We start from the raw sequence: 20627 nt of genomic DNA, 5'->3' as shown, positions 1-20627 counted from the left end.
CTCACCACAGCCTGTGTCCCGTCTCTACAGTGTCCTCCTGCTCAGGGACAAGTAAAACTGGCCACTGTTACACTCTGACTTGACTTTTCTTCTCCCTGCCTCACTGGAGATGAAGTGACCCCCGCAACTTCTGTCACATATAATTTCCTGTTGTAGCATGAAAAACCGATCTCTTCAGGGAGCTCGTCACCTCTTCCTCAACCTCTCCTTCCTCCAGTCAGACTGAACCTGCACCTGACTGACAAGTGAACCAAGAATGGAAGGTTTTTACAAGCACTCAGGAGGAATGTATCATCAATTTAACATCACATCTGGATTATTTACTATAAACATATTCTAGAAGTAGGACATATTCAAGTAATAAACCTCAACATTTCAGGCCTCGTTTTCCAACTTTCTTGTCTAGTTTCACTTCTCTGAGGTTCAGTTTAGGTCACTCTCTCTGCACAGTGTGTGAGTGCAGTCGCATTCTGCTGGTCTGAATGCCGCTCTTTTCCACTGAGGGTTGTGTGTGTTTGGCCGAGCAAACATTCAAGTCCGAAGTCTCCTCTGAGAGCCTCTGTAGCACAAACACAATATGTCCTCTGGCCTGTTGTGTTTAGGAAAAGAGAAAACAAATGCTTCCGCTGCCACAATGAACTACTTCTTGTTTGTTTTTTCTCATTCCTCATGAAAGCAGCAGAAGGATCTGTCCTCTGCAGTCAGGTTTTAGTTTTTGGCCTCGACATTGTGAACTCCCCTTAAAGAAATAAAGAAATGTTGAATTTTTTAATTCTACTTGAAGGATAATCAAAGATCTTTTCTCTGTAATGTTTGAAGCGCTCTGACGTAGTTAAATTCCCTGGTGACCTTTCTGCAATCTTTTTATTTTTTCTCCAAAAGGGAAATTGGATGCCAGTAAAGTCTCTAATCCTTAGAAAAGGTCAATGACATATCTATGAGAGGAGTAGGTAGTATACTTTCCCCAACATTTACTTTATCTTTCTTAAAAAGGTAGGAAACTTGGCTTTAACATTTATCTGACGGTTCCTGAGATAAGGTGTATAGTTGACAGAAAGATATTATTTAAAGGCAAAATTTAGCTTTAATGGAAATTGTGATTAGTGGCAGGTTTTTACCTATTTTACTGCTCTGTGGCACAAACAGAAGTGCTATTAAATCACTATATGACTTCTAATACCGAGATCAGTCCGATTGACATAGATAATTAAGGGATCAATCAAGCTGCAATGAGGATTTGACATCTGAGTCATGAGCTTGAGGATATATTTAAAGGAAATATATGAACCTTTATTCAGTTTTTCTTTCCTCTGTCTTTACAAATTAAAAACTTCCAGAAATCACTGCTCCTCCTCAAGGACCTCGTCAATCTGACCAACACTACTGCATCATGGTGATGTCACAATGTCAACTCATTTGCATAAAGCACATTCAGTCTGGCCTGCCCCCTTAACAAAGTCAGTCAAATCGAGATGAGAGGCCAACATTTCCTAGTCCAGCTGGAAGCAGTTGACAAAGACGGGGCCTCAAAGAAACGGCAGCTTTAACTAAGCGTTTCAGACAGAGGCTCAAAGGAGGAGCTGCAGCAGTGGACAGTATGAGGAAATTTAGTTGTTTTCCAAACATAAGAGCAAGCAAACATTTCCAAATAATAACCGTAACAGAAATGATGAACCTCAATATGTGTACTTTGTCTCCCTTTGAAATGCAAAACCGAAACAATGAGCTGAAAGATGCTAAAACACTTTGTTAGAAGGAATTCAGTGGGGCAAGCATTGCACGGCTGAGAAAAGTAAAGTGAAACAGTCCAGTCTTTCTTTGCTTCAATTCACCTTTTTTTGTTGAAAGAACTTTGAGGAGATACCAATGATTGGCCCGATGTGTAATTATGTCGCCTTTAATTAAAAATGCTTATATTTTAAAAGGCTTTGTCCGCAAGAGGGACTAGTGGTGGCCGTGACTGTCTGGGATGTTAGAGTTTAAGCTTTAATATTCAGACGCAGAGACAAATGTCTGAGGATGTACTCCGCACAGTTCATGGTTCAGTGCCGACTGTCAGAAAAATCTGAATGAGAGAATAATGGGACAGAAAAGTCCCTTCAAACGGGTTTTAACAAACCTCTTGTTCTAGCTGGTAAAGCTGTCAAGCTGCCAATTGTCTTCCACAGTGAAAATAATCTCTAATGGATTTGTCATTTTCTCAATTTTAAGGCCCAGAGTTTTTCGTTACGCTTATTATACCACACACTGATTCCTTCAAATGACCTGGGAGCTTTATAATGTGCAAAAGACAATTGCTATAAGTCAAAGCTTAGCAGGTACCTTTATTGTACCACGTTCCCTAAATTCCATTTTATCTCTATGTATATGAGTTTGTATTTGCGTTTATGTATATTTATGTCTTCTTGTGTTTATTTATTTTTAAAGCACGTTTTAACCTTGTCTTGAGAAATGCTTCACAAATACAGTGACTTATTGGATCAAGTTTTTTCTCTAATTAGCCTTTGACATGTGTGATAACGTTTTTTTACGTAGCTAAAAATGACTTGAAGTGGTTTGTGTCAAAGCAATAGGTGGTGTTGTGATGAGCTAAACGCTGCTGCTCCTTCTCTGTGTTTGTAATCATTATCACTCTGCTGGCTTCCACGACAGAAAGAAAAAGTGCAACAGGTCTTGGACATAATTCCTCCCTATTAGAATCAATAGCGGTGCTGTGAATTATCTCCCCCGTCATCTAAAACTGCCTCATTAAACCCTGAGAACGCATCTCTGACATCAGACAGTATCTGCTGATCTTATATGGAGAAATAAAACATTTATTACACTCTGGAGGAATCATCAAGCTTTAAAATTCCTCCCACGATGTCCCAAATCTCGTTCTGGCTATATCTCTGCCCGGTGTTACAATTCTGTAATTATCTCTAATTTGTCACCCGCCAATATGACAAGCTGATGTTTGACGTTTGCGGCTCCTGCCTCAAGTCGATGCATATGAGATGTGGGCTGCGTTATGAAAAATCCAAATCGATTTAAAAGCATTTGTATCATAGAAACTCACGGGTGCACTTTGTAGCCGTCGTCTGGAGTCTGTGATAAATCCATACAGAAATTATAAAATCATTTATCATGAGAAATGTGGACGATTTATCTTCAAAGTAACGATCACAAATAAAACAAAACAAAAAGTGACTTGCAATGATTACAGTTTGAATAATATGTTCAGTTTAGACAGTGATGGATGGACAATATTTGGCTGTCTGTCCGGTTTTCTTTCGTGACCTGATAATGTTTTGCGTTCACTTACTCAAATACTGCTCTAAAAGTAAGTCTTTGAGGTACTTTATTGAGTATTTCTTTGTTTTTATTCTTTATTTTTCTATTCCTCTACATTCAAAAGAAATTGTTAATTGTACATCACACTTTGTTTCACAGATAAATAATACCCTGGTTATTTTCCAGATCTTGATAATATTACATAAAAATCTGCATAACTTTCATCATGTCATGGCCTCTAAGATTATCTTGCGGCTCATGGCAGCAGCCTTCACTCTTTATTTGGGAAGCACTGAAATACAAAATAATAGCAACCATTTTTGAGAAAAATGTATTTGACGTGTATTTGGACTTTTAGTTTGGTCCATGTCCCATCCACTAACATGAAGGAGGCGGGGCTTATGATTTATACAGTAGCCAGCCACTAGGGGGTGATCCAGATGACTTCCATTTGTAGATACGGACAACAGTTATAAAGATATGACCATTTGTGGCCCGTAAACAGTAAATTGCTGCTCATATGTTAATGCATCGGTATTAACATGGACCATATGTGTGCAGCATGTATTGTATGATTATACTTTATCGTATATTTCTATTTGTCTTTGTCGTGACACTGTATCTTCATCCCTCTTTGAGTGTTAGCGTTACCTTTGCCACCCCTCTCAAAACAATTGGGACGTGCCCGCTGCCTGATCCAAGTTTTAATCAATAGAACTTACTGAATAAGAGTCTCTCGCAACAGGGTCTGAATAAACATAAGGCCTTTATCCCCCTCCTCACCACGAACTCAGATTCACAAGTTCACATTTTCAGAAGTTAAAATCTCCAGTGAGACGAGCGAAACTTTCTGAAACGTCAAGGTCTTTTGTAATTAGCTGCTCTGGTTTTCCAGTCTCATCTACACCTCGCTCTTCACACAGGCCGTGCCGCTGCAGAGAGACGGGTCCAAAAGCCACTGCGGAAAAAAGAGGAGCTGCTGCCCCATCACAAGTTAAAGCGCCGGAGCGAGCACTTATATTCCTGAATCTGCGTTGATAAATGCCAAGAAACTGTCTCCTGTGGTTGGTTTATAGATATGAGGCGGCTGCAGACTGGGGCCAACTTAGCTGATTGCAGTGGATCCGGATGTTGTTTGATAAGTTTGCCGAATCGCCTCACATCACAGCCACTCTCCCACATTCTCTCACTATTCCTCGCAAGTGTGATCCTTTGGCAAAAATCACAATTTAATTCCACCTTAGGTTGACATTTGGGGAAATAGGCTAATTTGCTTTCACTCTCTCCGAGATTAATTAAATGAGAAGATGAATCCAGTCTCATAACTGTCCACTAAATATAAACTGCTTACTTAGCATAAAGAGGTTAATGTGGGAATCAGTCAGACTGTCCAAACGAATCAAACATGCTCACAGCCCTAAAGTATTTATAAAGACCCATATTCAAAGTTTAAGGCTTCCTCCCTCAGTCCAAACACATGCACATTCGAGTAAGGTTGATTGTAAAGTGTCCATAGGTGTGAGTGTGAGTGGGAATGGTTGTTTGTCTTGCACTGAACTCTGCAGATCATCAGAGGCTCCAGATTATCTTCCGACTTTCTCCACCTGGCCTCCTCGTGTAAAGTCCTCAGACATTCAGAGGAATTCCAAGTGTGAACTCAGCAGGAGATCCTACGCTGGCTTCAACGTCTCTGGTTGTGCTCCATGTCTCACCCAACATCAGCTGAGATTGGCTGACGCTTCCTGCGACCCGCAAAGGGATTGACAGTAAAGATTGATGGATGGCAGTGTTGGTTGGCTAGCTGTTTTCCTCCCTTCCCAGTCCTTAAGCCTGAAACATGCTTCTGCGTTTTCACGGGCCCGTAAGCGCAAGAGCCCTTCCGGGTCCCTTACGTGCTTATGTATCCCTCCTTACGTGCTGACGGGTGTCGACCCCCTTTTCTAAAATTTACGGCAAAGCTCCGCAAGCTCACTCAGCCCGCAAGGCTGTGATTGGTCTGCTCTACATCCCTTCTGGAGCTGCATTTCCGGTTTCATGCCCCATAATACCGGCAGAAATCACGGAAGATTTAGAAGAACGAATATGGACCAAATAGAAGAGCACTTGGCAGAAGATATCCGATAGTATGATCACTTGTATAACCTGTCACTGACTGGCGGATTTGTCCGCCAGAAAAAGGCTACGAGGAGCCGCAGTGGCTATGTAAATAAACAATCGACGAAGAAGAAAGAAGGCGTCTCTAAGGTCGTCTTCGACAAAAAGCATTACTCCGCCTAGTGTTCTGGCGCGGAATTGCTTTGTAAGACGCGCAACGGTTGGGGAAGCATGAATGAAAACGAGTCTTGCGCCACAGCGGCGTGAAAAGACGCAGACGCAGTCGCAGAAGCATGTTTCAGGCTTTACGCTAAGCTAACTGGCTGCTGACTGTAGCTTTACTGTATATCAAAACACACAGACATAAAATTACTATCAATCTTCTTGTCTAAATTTTTGCTAGTAAGTAAATAAGGACCTTCCTGAAAACATGATAGCTACCCCTTGCTTTCCTAATCAGTGTTGACAATTATTACTAGTGACATTTTTTTATTCATTCGAATACTGGTGAGGGCTGAAATGCTGCCTAATTTATAGATCTGAATGCCTAACCTAATTAAAGGCACATCTGGGACCCATTACATTGTATTGATTCAGTATTTTCAATTAAGGTGGTATTATAAAGTATAAAGGTGAAGAATGTTTGGCCTCTCTCAGGGTTTCTGACAAAGCTGCATAATCGGATATCGAAATGTCAGACATCACAAACTTGAAGTGAAGAGGATGAGATGCGAGAGTGTACATGTAAATAAATGTCATGACCTGACATTTGAAGTGGGCAAAATGAAATGAGAGAAACGTCCCTAGAGCGTGTGAGAGGTTGAAACAGGTAAAGTATACATTGATATATATATTGACTGAGAATAATTGTTTCCATGCACAGGCAGATAATTAGTTGCTTCCTGAAAGCCTGCTGCTCCAACGTGCAGGCTTTGTCTTTGTTGTGACTCTGTGTCTTCATCCCTCTTTGAGTGTTAGCGTTACCTTTGCCACCCCTCTCAAAACAATTGGGACGTGCCCGCTGCCTGATCCAAGTTTTAATCAATAGAGCTTACTGAATAAGAGAATCTCTCGCAAAATTAGATCAATGTTATTCTCAGTGTAGGAAAAAGTTGAGGAGTGTGAGAGACTTTCCACGGCAAAACAAGTTCTGAAATCTCTAGTTTTAATTGTTGTGGTTTCATTTCATTTTCATGAGCCTTTGCCCCAGTTTTAGGAAGTTTAGCCTTTGACTGTGTTTACTGTAGAATGTCCTTTATGCTTCCTAGATGAGTCGTGAAAGGCCAAACAGTATTTCAACATGATTGTAAAAAAGCAAAGCCACCAAGCTATGTGAAAACATATCAAAATCAATAATATTCGTATTGCAGAACTTGGGGGGGGGGGAATAAACCATCTTGCAATTAGTTCCACTACCAGAATATTAAACACTAAACTAGTTTCAAGAACAGCTTTGAAGACCAGCACAGGAAACTGAAAAGGGAAAAAGACATGTTCTTTCATTTCAGAACATTTCAGGACATTTTGGTTCCAAACCCAATACGCATACCTCAGGAAGAGCAAAGGGAAATCTGGCTGAACTGAACTTTTGAAACAGTCGGTTCTGTTCATTTGATTTTTGCACTGCTGCTCTCTTACGCAAGCCCAATGGCTGCTGTCGATAAATGTGAATTATACATTTAGTGATAACATCAATCACTAAACCAACATGAAAATGTTTCCGGTACCATGGCTCTAAAATTGAAGTGAACCTCAGTAGTAGCATCAGACAAAATTCATCTTTTCTGGCAGGAAGTACAGGCAGATAACATGTTTTGCTGCACTGAGTTACTTCTATTCAACACCACTTGCTTTACAGTCAATTTGACCAGACGAGACACTGTTGCCCCCAAGTGGTCTGGAGAAGTATGGTGTCAGATCAGACAGCGCTGAAGCTGGGAAACATGTTGAGGACATAAAGTGGCCTGCTTATTGAAGTCTCTCTTGAAGATTGAATAATATGCAGGTCACGAAAGCAGAGTACAAGGACAGTGTCGGCGTGTTAGTGTACAGTGGGTTTGTTTACACAGAAAAGCGCCGTGACTGAAAACAGAGCACAGTGACAAGGAACCAACACAGTTAAACAAACGAGAGTTGAAGGTAACATCCTTAAAGATCTTACAGAGATTTCTGATTCTGAAAATCAATTTCATTCACTGGTCTCTAATATTCTGCTTTCTAATATTTCTCTTCTGTGTAGATGTGACATCATAGCTGTAGGGAAGGCACTGCTCCCATTTTCTCGGGATTGTATTGAACATTTTGATACTTTCATAGTATATAAATGTTATGTACAATAGCCTTATAATTAAACCAGAGGGAAGACAACACTCACCTTCTACAATAAGGACATTTTAAATGTTGTATTTCATAGACATTTAGTTCAATCCCCAAAGATATTTAGGGTGATATCCGATGAAGAAAGCAGAAAATTCCCTTCATTTGAGTAAATACCTTTTTCAGTTATAATAAAATAGTGAACAATTACTTATGCTGCCAATCAACAAACTGATTCAGCTCCTAAATGTGTGTGTTCATGTGCAAGAGGCTGGATTTTCTTCCCAGGAGACGAACAACGAGTGGCCTTGAGCCGCCGAGTGACCCTTCACTGGAGCGTCTCCATAGTTTGAGACGTGTGATGGACAGCTGTGTTTGGGGAGAGGTCTGAAGGTCGTCCTCACTGTTATGCTCCACGCTCGCACTAATCACGTCCTCAGCCTTGACAGATCATCCACCTTTTCCATCCCGTGCTGCATTCGCTCTTCCCCGTGCGCGTCTTCGTCAGAGCTCGAGGGGTCGTGACCTCACTGTCGTGCGTCTCTGGTAATTAGCCGTCGACCCTGTGGCTCTGTGGCATCAGTGGAAACATAAAATAGAAAAAAATAATAAATGTCCTTTGCAAAGATGTTAGAGACTCATTGTTGTGAATAATTATGATTGAAGGCTTTTCCACAGCTGTGACACGAATCATTTAAACGAAATAGCAATAATTCAGTGACAGATTTCAACGGGCCCGGCCATTTACATTTAGCAAAACGTATTTTAGTGAAAAAAATATTAGGTATTGACAATAATCGTGCCTTGGCAAAATGCGATGATGATCTGGTGGTCTTCTTACCAACATCGACTTTGGTCCCAAAAAATGAAAGCAGCAATATCAAGGCACGTTCACACCTCCATGAACCACAAGCCCCGCTGGTCAAAGTTCACTCCATGCAAAAAGCCGCGCCGCAATTTGTCTCGCCAGGAAGCTAATGTTTTAATCTCGTCCTTGCTCCCGCGGATTGGAAGTCGACCAGAAGCGAGCGTTCACCTAGAATTAAGTGCAAATTAATCACACCAAACCTTCAGTGTAAACACTCCCAGGTGTAACACACCTCAACTTTGGCAACTAGGATTATATCAGTAGCTAATCATGGGGGGTTATTTTTTCTGACTGCCATTGATCTATGTGGGCTGCTTGCCAAAGAGGGGTCTGCTTTTGGGGGAACACTTCATCCGTGCTGCTCCTGCTATCTGTTCGCTGATTTGACCACTGTCAGACTCTGAATTGACAGAAACATGATCTTCATATTCTCTAAACTCTTCCCCTTCATTGTCTTCCAAAGATTTTCTTTCTTCAAAAATCATTTCTAGATACTGTATCTGTACCTTGGGGCTCGTGTATGTAGACTGACATGAGTGTGTTCAATTTCTAATTAAGTTCAATAAATAAACGTCAATACTGATGAAAAACCTTGTTTCATATTCGTTTTTTTCCAATCATATCTTGATTGTAATTGATGTTTCTTTGTTTAAAGCACTGACTGTGATATCTTGAAAGGTGCCTGCTCGACGTGCCTCAAATTACCTTTGTCATTGAACTAAATGTGTCCTCACAGTGTTCCCTCATTTGTGACCCTCATTGTAATGCCTGAGGTGCAGTAAAATTTGCGAAGTCATGTCCAACTAGAAAGACGGCCTCAAGTGGAGTGTGAAATATTACATCACCGGCCCAAAGCGACAGTGATGAGGTGACATTCACAGCAAGAACATGTCCTGCAGTTACGTGTCTGTTTCATATTTTTTTCCAGAACCGTGTAAATATTGTTTTTTGTGAGTAATCCTTTTTCTATCCGCTGTTCTCAAGATACATCTCACAAGTCATAGAAGAGGGAAATATTTACTCATTAATTTGCCTGAGAAATTACTTTCAGAGACACTGCTGGCCAGAGACCATAAAGATATTGATACAGATTTTGATCATTCCCCTAAATCAAATCAAACTCTGCTTTGGATTATGATTCACTTCCACAACTAGATGGGAGTTGTATTTTAAAATAATTGGGAAGAAATTATACAGAAATCGTTAAATTATTGGGGTTCGAAGTTGGCATTTTGCATTAAGTGCTAGATAGCAAAACCCCTAAACCAACATTGTCATTTTGCCCCTATTAGCATTCTGAAGTTAGCATTTAGCTCCGTACACTGCTCTGGGGCCTCATAGGACATCTAGCATAACTTATCATTCTATTATCAACTTTTAGGTTTGTTTTATATTCATGTGCTGCACTCCTGTGATCTTGTGGTGCGCTCAATCATCCCAGTTGAGTGTGTTCAAATTTACAAGCAATTACAACCTCCAAGCACAGCTAATGCATCCAATGAAATACGCCAATGTTGCATCGGCTAGGGCGTGAATTATTAATTTAGAATCAATTCAACACCGATAATTCCCCCCAACATTATGATAATGTCATTATTTTACACCTGGAGCGCGGTTCATTACAGCTGACTAACTATGTGTCTGCTCCGGTTCAATTATCATCATCACCTGCACCCGGGATCATCATTCCAATTGGAAGTGGCGGCTGACGTGGGAAGCGTGATGTGGTAAGCAGGTGCAATCTGCTCTGTGGAGAGGGAGAGACGTGGATCAGCAGCAGTAGTTGTTGCGGCCGAAATTACAAAGTCACTCAATAGCTCGTTAAAAAAGCTGCCGCACGTTGACACTTAACGCCACATCACATGAATGTTGAGGGTGAACAGCCACGGAGAGAGTCGGCTCAGTCGGAGTCACACTCCGACATCCGAGCTGATTATTATTCAATTTAGAGAAAAGCGTTGACCGGAATAGGCGAGAATCTTTTTTTTTTTGGTCTGTTTTCATGACTCCACACAAGTGCATGCTGAAGGAGGGTCTAATTTGCAAATTAATAAAGTGGAAAGGCTTTTAAATCAAGCACAGGTGCTTTTGAAATTTAAAATATGTCCTTGTACGTGCCGCTTTCGCCTCGTGGTTCAATTACTCTCAAGACTTGGCCCTCAGAGGGAGCGATGCACATACTAATACACACATTTATGTTTATTTATGCGATTGAGCAACCAAAAAAATCGTGCGAGTACCTTCTATCTGTGTGCAAACAAATTAGCAGCCGTGTCCAATTTCAGCACAAATACACACTTTCATTTCACGTAGAGAAGTGTCACTTTTTAATGCCTCACCTCAGCCGGGGTGATATATACCGTCAGAGACATAAGAACCGCGAAGCCATTCATCTGCCTGCTCTTTAAATCATTTCTGACACTTTCATGATTAGAGGGGACATCAGCTCGGGCTCCTGCTTTCCTGACAAACGTGTCCGCAGCCTCCCTCTGTCAGACCTCAGCCCACTTACTTTTCTCACTCTTTCTTCATGTGTTCAATGTTCAAAGTTTGTCTAAGCTTCTTTTTCTTTTTCTTTTTCTGCTCTGTAAAAGTGTTTTCCCCATTCTTGTGTGCACCAAAGAAGTAAATTTAGCTTGTTAATGGTTTTAAATGTTTTTTTTTATTTATATAGTGCTTTTCTAATCTTGACGACCACTCAAAGCTTTTAACAGTACAGTTTTACATTCATACAGTGCATCTATTAGCAGCACTTTGTTCAGCATCCTGCCCAAGGACACTTCTGCATGCAGATGGGGAAGACCTGGGATCGATCTTGCCGATCTTCAGGTTGGAGGACGACCGCTCTACCCCTCAGCCACAGCCGCCCTTGTGTGCTGAAAATGAGTGCATTATTTGTATTCCATATTAAATGATTGTCATAATAAAAAGGTAAACATGTAAAGCCATGAGAGAAGGTCGTAATGACTTGGCTTTATTTTCAGAGAACTCGGTTGACTTGTGCGTCCTGTCTGTTGGAGTCGTGAGAAGCATTCATCAGGCTCTAACCATTACAGTGAATCAGCAGCGTATGAAACAATCCCATCTGCTTGCGAAGCCTGCTCCTTTTTATTGTTCTGCACACTTCTGCCCCTGCAATGTGGACTCATTTCAGCGTGTATTGATTCTGCATGAGTCATAGGGTGCTGTTGACGGCTGCATCTCAGGAGGGGAGGGGGGGGAGCCGGGATGGAGTTAAGGTGGATCTCAAAAAAAGATTTAAAAAGATCACACTGGTATAAAACTATTTATGACAGAAAATGACACTGAGACGGTGTCGCCTGCACTGGGATTTTAAATAAGCAATGAGGCCCTAACATGACTTGACACACACAAGTGATGCTGATTGGTCCTCTGGCTCGGCAACAAATCCCCACTGTAACCTAGCAACAACACCCCTCATTGTTTAATTAGACTGACTATGAAGTGAGGAGCCTGTAGCTGGATAGAAATCTCCTTTAGCATAGTATATTGTTGTTTGTCACACCAAAATATCAATTGGTTTAACCTTCATGTATTACTACTTGAACAAATTATCAGTTAATTTCATATTCCCGTATAAGTTCATAATGTACATAATTGAAAAAAACACATTTAAGTTAAGACCTTAAGAGGAAATATATTTGCATAGTGATTATAAATATACATTGCACATTTATAAACAAATTCTAATCAAATTCACTCCTGCTGTGTGAGCCCATTTCGCGTCTTTGTGATAAAAGTAGCACAAATGAATCTAAATTAGCTCTTTGATTGATCCTATTGGCTTTGTCAGTGTCCCGCTGCTCCCCTGGGAGAAGGTGATCATTGCTCAAAGACTGCAGAGCGACTAATTACCCAAATTATCTCACAGGCTCATTAGCTTCTGGTGGCACTTGACTCTGCTGATATATCCAGTAAAAGCAGAGAAGTACAACCGACAACTGTGTAGAGTAGCAGCGTCTCTATTCAGGGGCTGCGTCCTTTGGAGGCTGCATTCGAAGACAGATTCCATCACAGCGGCGCAATAAGTCTGTCCCACTTTTCGAAGGCTCCTTCAAATGCAGCCGACAGATGTGTCCTTCCATCCCAGAGGCCCCGTACACACACATCCTGAGGGATCCGATCACAAGGGGCCAGCGCTTAGTACGTGTGTTCCCATTAAAATAAATCCAGTACGTGTCTCCTGTGACAACTTGCGATCTGGTCTCACTTCCTTGCTCTACGTGCAAATCAACACGTGCGTCATTTGTGTTAGTTAAGACCGAACAAGGTGTTGTGAGCCGGTCTGAGTGTACAGATGTGTTCCATGTCCCTGTGTGTGCGTTTGATTGTTTTCTATTCAGGATTTCCTTCGAGGGTCAATTTGGGGTTCAGTATGTTGCCCGAGGACCAGCTGGAGGTGCCTGGGATCAAACCTAGTGGACGACCCGTTCTATCTCCCTACCCCCCATCACCCTTTACACACTGCATAGATTATATGTGGATCAATGTTAATGATGCACAAAGCTGATAGATGTAGAGGCAGTTGATTCTGCTTCACTGTCCATCACAGTTAATGACAACTGTAGTCGAGCTGTTCCGACCCCTCCCCTACACAGTCGTGCCTGCGCATTTGTTTACCTGTTGTACTTAGATAGTGACAGCTTCCCACATCTATCACAAGGCTAAACAAGTTATTTCACCGGCTCCCCTTTGATTTTGTCGACCGGTTGAACTTGTCTTTAAGAATCTGAATAATAGAATAAGGATAAGCATGGCATTTACTGAACAGTTAAATGTTAATGTAGCCACCACATGAGTTAATAATGCCTCTCAGGTGACATTTGAGTTATGAGCTTTGAGCCGATATAGCTAACGGCAAGATCATAGCCATTGATTTTGCAGTTCTCGTGGCCCTTTAGACAGATGCTGCACGATATAACAGGGGGGGGGGGGCTGTCGATGCATGTGCCAAGCTTTTTATATCTTCCCTGAGGAAAAAGTCTATTTGGTTCAGGCGATTGTGTGACTCATTGTGTGTCACACTGAGAAGAGCCTTGAGACCTTACAATGTCGGCCCCCCCACGCTCATGTGTCGTTCATGCTGTGCAGCCTCCGACGCAGCACTGATTCAGCAGGAGCATCCGCCCTCTCGCTGCACAGAGAGAATCTCCCATCAGAGGTTGTAAATGCTCAATCTGAACCTCTGCCTTGTTGATATAGAAATAATGCGAGACATGTTTGTGCTTCGGCATCTCAGTACATGGAGAATTTCCCCCCTCTGTTAACAGCAGTAAAGGTGAAACACAAAAGCCCTTCATTTCCCACTCCAGAGGTTCAACTAAGTGAGCCCGGAGCTACAACCCCACTTGAACAAATAACAGGTTATGGTGTAGTTTTCAATTTAAGTGCTTATTTACGTGCTTATGGAGAAAGCAGGTCTGCAGGAAGGCAGTTAAACCAAGAAGGTGAATTTCACGTTACCGCCTTCAGTCGCAAATGGCAGAGCACTCATAACATCTCACTCCAGAGAGATGTCATCAACTGACCAGGCTCTTTTGGACAAAGATATATTATTTATTTCATCTCTGGGAAAATTGTACACCTACAAGTCACAATAACAGCTTTATCTCACACGTAAATGTTCCACTTTTGGTGTCACTTTTGAGGAAATGGTGTTTGGTTACATCTTTCATATAATAAGGTAAATTGGTTTAAACGGCACAGCAATGTATTTGATCCTGTACAGTATATGTTTCATTTCACAAAATGTCCTGTTGTTTTGATTTATAGATACATCCGAGGATGAACTGGGAGACATCATGTCTGATCATCATCATCATCCTACACTCTCTTGCTCTGGTGACCCAGCCAGAGTTGATCAGGCACTGGTTTGTGTTCCAGAGGAATTGACAAACATGGAGGCTTTCTCAGCAGCTTCCTTGTTGTTTTGATGTTTCACCACGTTTTTGTAGCATCAATTAAATACTTATATTATTAATGTGATAAGAACGCTTTGGCGTCACTTTTTAGGAGTCGTCATGTCGTCCATCTTTATGTACATCTAGTACAACAGCAACTAGAGACTTACTGCTTACTGCTACTCCTACAATGTCTAGTAGCTGCAGTTCAATAAAGGTAAATCCTAAAAGTTTCTATCGGTAAGAACTCATCGATTTTAACTATTGTTCTTATGCAATGCTAATGTTATGCATTTTGAAATGACACATGTCCACATTTTTTGGCCCAGAATCTCCAACATCCAGAATTAATCTTCATGCAAACTCGTGGTTTTAATGTTTCTGTGAGTTCCCTCAAAGTATCTGAGATAATTCCTCTAAAATGAAGAGTCTGTCCCAAGAAATTCCATGAATACTAATGTTCTGCTCCTTCGCCCCATGATGCATGAGCCCCCCGCCAGTGGCCTTCCTGGAATATTCCTTGCCTTTGATAGGATTAGAGTTGTGTGTTTAGCAGGATGTAATGAATGAAGCATATAAAGTGCAAAGGCTGCATTTGTAGTCCAGCCTCCACCAGAAGTGGCTAAAGATCGAATTTTAGCACTTCCACCGGCATCAGTCATGGAGACTTACTTTGTGATGGTAGCAATAATAATCATCTTTAAGTCCAACATGACTGCCTTTGCCGCCTCCTTATGTAATTAATTGAGATTTGACTGTTTCATCAAGATATGATGAAATTTATAAATTGCTATGCTCTTAAAATGAATGCTGTTTAACAGGAGGGAAGATATATATATATATATATATGCTTAATGATGCTTTGCTCTGCAGTTTCTTCTTCCAACTTCCATTAGAGATGAGACGTCCCACTTATAAAGAATTATGTGTTGCTGCAAGCAGATTTGTTAATAATTTCAATGAATTGGGCCATCAAAGCTTTTTCAAGGGGGCTTAATAAAGTCAAGCATCTCCAACAATTACCAAAAATAAGTATTAAAAACTAGACAAATCTTTGTACACTGAATGGCTCCATGTTTCTGAGCAGCTCTTCTTGTTCCATCTCCCAAAAAAAACAACAATAAACTGCTGCCCAACCCGATACCGCCATCACCTTATCTTACCCCCGCTTGCTTCATTTGGGTGGTAGTTTCTGCCTTTTCTCCGGAACACTTCGCACTAATAAAAAGGTGTCATGTGAGCTCAGACCGTGATGGATTGAAAGATCACAACCTCTGGAGAGATCCCTGGCAGTGGTCCACGTGAGAGAGAGAGAGCGAGAGAGAGAGAGAGAGGATGGGAGTGGGGGGGGGGATAGCCTCCGCCAGTTCGAGGAGCGGTGGTGCGTCTCTGCCAGGAAAAGAGCCCGGAGATGTGATTGATGCCACTGAACCGCAGCCTCCACGCAAAGCTCAATCCGGTTAAGCTGCTCATTGCACCGCTGGCAGCTCCAATATCAACAATTTGCTGATGAAATCTGGAACATTGGACACGATCATATCTCGGTGTCATTAACAGAGTGCTTCTGGGTTTCTGAGGCGGTGAGACGATCAAGAAATATTCATTTTAGTTTGTGCCATTATCTGAAGACGCATTTATTTTGATGACCATAATAGATTTCAAGACAAACACACCCATCACATGCAATAAGCTTTGGGGTCCTATGTTTTAAGTGCAGTCTCCACAGTCCGTGACAGATAAGAAGTGGATGGCAAAAGCGGTGAACCTTTGTGACAACTGTTCCCCGTTCCAATGCCCAAACCATCCTAATTAGTTTTCCAGGGCTGTAACGCACCGGCTGCCACAGTGAAATCCCACTGACGGTTTGGATTTGGCTGCTCTGCCGGCTCATTCACTCCCCCTGCTGTCAGAATTAGCCAGAATTGAGTTCAGTCCCTGCAAAACTTTGGAAAATCAGCGGAAAGTTCATATTATCCACTATCAACCTTGATCAGCCGTTGAAAAGGGATCGGCTGGGGGGTGAGCGCTGAGGCCAACGGGAGCACTGAGTTTGGTTTCACACACAAACGCACACACTGTGTACATGAATTTAAGAGGAGAAGAAAATGTGCTCCTGGATGAAAACCTGTCTGATCTTAAACTAATCCTATAGTGCCACTGAGAATTTTTAAGGGGACTTGTAGACATCCTGAGCTTTTTGACGTACCATAGAAAAGAATACACTGGTGTAGATAAAATGAAGGCAGGTTGAAATCAGCTTAGCTCCTGGGACACTTGATTAGTATCGAGTCATCGTCTAAGTTATAAGTAACGGCTTTCTTTTTGTTCCTATTGCAGGTCAAACGCTGCCTTCAGATGGGGTCATGTTCATTGTTCTGAAGAGTCCAACTACCACCTCTTGTGGTATTATTGACCTCCTGCCTCTGAGTTTCTCGAGTTATTGTCTTTTGATTTTAGACGTATAGAGTTTGTCTTTCTTAATTGTATAACTGTTCCAATTTTCCCTCTGTCAATTCTCCCCTGCATAATCTCACTGACCGTTACCATGACTTCCCACGTCGTAACCACGACCCTTTCAAATTTCCAATTGAAGGCAAAAATATCTCAAAACAATCAGCTCAAAGATGCTAATATGCTGTATATTTGTCACTTTTTCATGCAAGTAGCCATTTCAGCAGTTGTTGGAATAGAAATATGAATCAATGGGGCTTTAAATCTTACACTTAGCATGCAAAAACGCAGTCAATACACCTTTGAATATAAAATGTTTATCCATCATTGAATAGTCGCCATTCAAACACTTGTATATGAATTGAGTGAGAGGGAGGCTTTTCCATGCTGCGGAAGGTGATATGAAGTACATTTCCATTGTATTCCAGCAGCAGCATGAATCCTTATTTGCGGCAGAAACCTCCTTGCGAGTTTGTCCATGTCGGTGCAGTGTTTGGCAGCGCGCCACATTAATCGCCAGGGCAATGGGAAGACAGGCCTATTGACCGGCAGTCCAATAGGACAGAGGGGCAGGACATACAAATCAAAGCGGCCCGGCTTCATATTGACCTGACTGTCTGCAGAATGTGAGATTCATTACCAGGGTGATTGGCGAAGGAGGCGCAGGAAGTCACAGGGATTTGGTCGGGCTCAGACCTGTGAGAAATAATGGTTGATTATTTAAAGGGCAATTGGTGGTGTAGGGTATTTATTTTTAATCTTTGGGGCAGAGTGAAGCCAAACTCATGGTTAAAACATCTGTTTCTACTGTTTTTCTGCTTTTCAGCTCATGTGGGTGGATATACAGGGAAGTTCGCTCCTCTGTCATCACGCCTTTGTCCCCATTACCGACTCCATCAGGGAAGAAAGATGTGACGAAGTGAATTTGCACCCTGATTGCGCCGAAAGCATCAGGAGGCCTCTCCAAGTAAAAAGTGTATTGAACATAATTCTGTGCAATTTTAAAGACCTCATTAGTAGCTGTGTATATTATGTGAGCTCCTTGTGTGTGTGTGTGTGTGTGTGGGGGGGGGGGTCATCACTAACTGACAGACACAAAGGGTGTGCGTACCCATTAGTGGATTGATCAGGTGGAGATCCATCTGTTTGTCTGTAATGTATTTTATTGCCAGCTGACGCATGGCACCTCACTTTACATGATCTCTCGTTCAAAGTTGCTGTGTTTCTGTGATGAATGTGCACTTTTCTGAGAGGTTTCACAACCGGATGGATATCAGGAGGAATATTCCTTTAAAGTTATCTTTAGGTTTCAGTTTTAGATATTAGGTTCATATAACAATGATCCCTTGACTCAACAGTCACCCCATTGTCCCAGCTTTTTTTCCACATTCTCTCCCCTTGTTTTCTTTAAACAGACAGTTTCATTTAAATTCTCTTTTTGTTTGGTCAGCGCTTGAGCATTTGTCGTCGGTCATGGGTCTGTTGGTCTTGGACACAACACTCCTGACATATACTCTGCCTGGATTAACACGTGTTTCCAGCTCTGGCAGCAGTGGTCTGTGTGACTGAGAGCTCAGACAATAAACCGGATGGCTGCACTGTGGATTAAATGAGCAGGCGATTTAAATGATTTTTATTTGAGCTGAGACTTGGTAGACATTAACCCTGTGGTTCAGAGTGAGGGAACCAGCAGCAGCCTGGTTGCTGAAGGACAGGGCTGGGCTGTGACTGGCCCCTTGTGGGCAGAGTAGGGAACATCTCATTAGGGTTTTCAGGGCATGTGGTCAGAAGGTGACTTTGCTATTCCAGTTTATAATATATGATATAGACCAAAATAAGACGTTTTACTGTGAATAATATGTATTCATTATCGTTTGTTTTTGTCTACATGCATACTACAAATAGAAAAAAGAGATATACACATATACAAATGTTTATATTCACATATGCATACAGGTATATATGCATCTACAGCCTACAGTACACTGTGTAGTCTATGTATATATATTTATCATTATTATCACTGATTATTATTTAATTGTTTATATATATTTTAATTATTATTACCAGGAAACTTCTAAAAAGTGAGTCAAATAGCAGTCTAGTGGATAAGGAGCAGAAGACCTGTGAGCACAGAGCAGCAGGGTACTGTCTTATTTTGAGTTTTCCCTAGCAACAGCTGTGATAACTGGGATGTTACTGGAGTTCAGAGACAGAAATCTTCTTCATGACAAGAGGCTGAGAGGTTCCTCTGCTCCCTCATGAACCAGATTCCTTTTCTCTCTCCTGCTCCCTCATGAACCAGCCTCCTCTCCTCCTCTTGTCTCCTCTCCTCTCCTCCTGCCCTCTCCGCACCTCTCTGTGTTTGTGGAGGAGGCGGACGGACGCTCGGTGAGTAATCCACCGGAGGAGGAGGAAGAGGAGGAGGAGGATCGTCGGTATTAACAAACATGATACTGCTGGGTCTGGCAGGAGGACACGGAGGTGCGCCGGGGAGAGACGAGCCAGCAGCGACTCTCCATCATCATCCTCATAATCCTCAGTAAGCATCCGTCTTCCTCTGTGCGCATCGAGCCGCGTGTTGAACTGCGTCGGTTAGTACGTGGCTTCTTGCGTCCATCCATCCTCATGTGGTCAGTGTTTGTGTGTTTCTCCGTGTCAGTGGGGGCTTTCCTCACGGCCCTCAGTAAACATGATGCTGGCACGCACTGGCGGAGGATTTACGCCACATTCTGTTCCCACAGCTGATGATCGTTCCCTGAATAGTCCTGGGAGAGACAATCAAATCCGGTGCAATGATCGATAGGAAGCTCGTCGGTGGAATACAGACCTCATCAGCAACTAAAGCTGATTTAACAAAGACCCAATCATCCACAGAGCGCAGTGGTTATAGGTCCGAGTCATGTGATTCTACGAGGGTGCATTGATTTCCTCTGCTGTCCAATTATAGGTCTCATGTCCATAGATCGAAACATCATTTATTTCCTCATTCATTAATTTCTTTCATCTATATTATGAGATCCAAGGTGTGCTGATGTCCTCTGCTATCCAATTATAATAGCACTTATTATGGAGATAGATAGATAGATAGATAGATAGATAGATAGAGAGATAGAGAGATAGAGAGATAGATAGAGAGATACTTTTTTTCTTCATTTATTAATTTCGTTGATTTGTGTATTATCAGATCCATGCATTATAGTGGTTTTACGAGGTGTGTTGATTTCCTCTGCTGTCCAATTGTAGTAGGTCTCAGACAGATAACATATATAACATATATGTATGTGTATATATCTATACATATAAAAAATACATATATGCGCATAAATATGTGTCATACAGTAGTTGCATATACACATACATATATACACGGGTGGATGGATACATATATACTGTATGTATGTATATCCGTCTATATACCTAGATGCATATGTATATACAGTGTGTGTTTACATACATATATACACACATACATATAGATAGATAGTATAGATTATGTTATTCATCATTGAATATGCATTATTGCATTTAGAAATCTGATCATGTATACAAAATACTGTGCATACAATGAATAACAACCTGTCAGCTGTTTCAGTATCCACAGTGATAAGATGACATCATGTATTTGTGGAGCAAACCTGAACAAGACTTTTAATATTTTATGTTGGACTCTGACGGGAAATGATAATGCAAAATGTCGATAA

This window comes from Platichthys flesus, chromosome 18, assembly GCF_949316205.1.
Source record: "Platichthys flesus chromosome 18, fPlaFle2.1, whole genome shotgun sequence".
NCBI lineage: Eukaryota > Metazoa > Chordata > Actinopteri > Pleuronectiformes > Pleuronectidae > Platichthys > Platichthys flesus.
The sequence above is the reverse complement of the archived record's forward strand: the minus strand, read 5'-3'. Positions refer to the sequence as shown.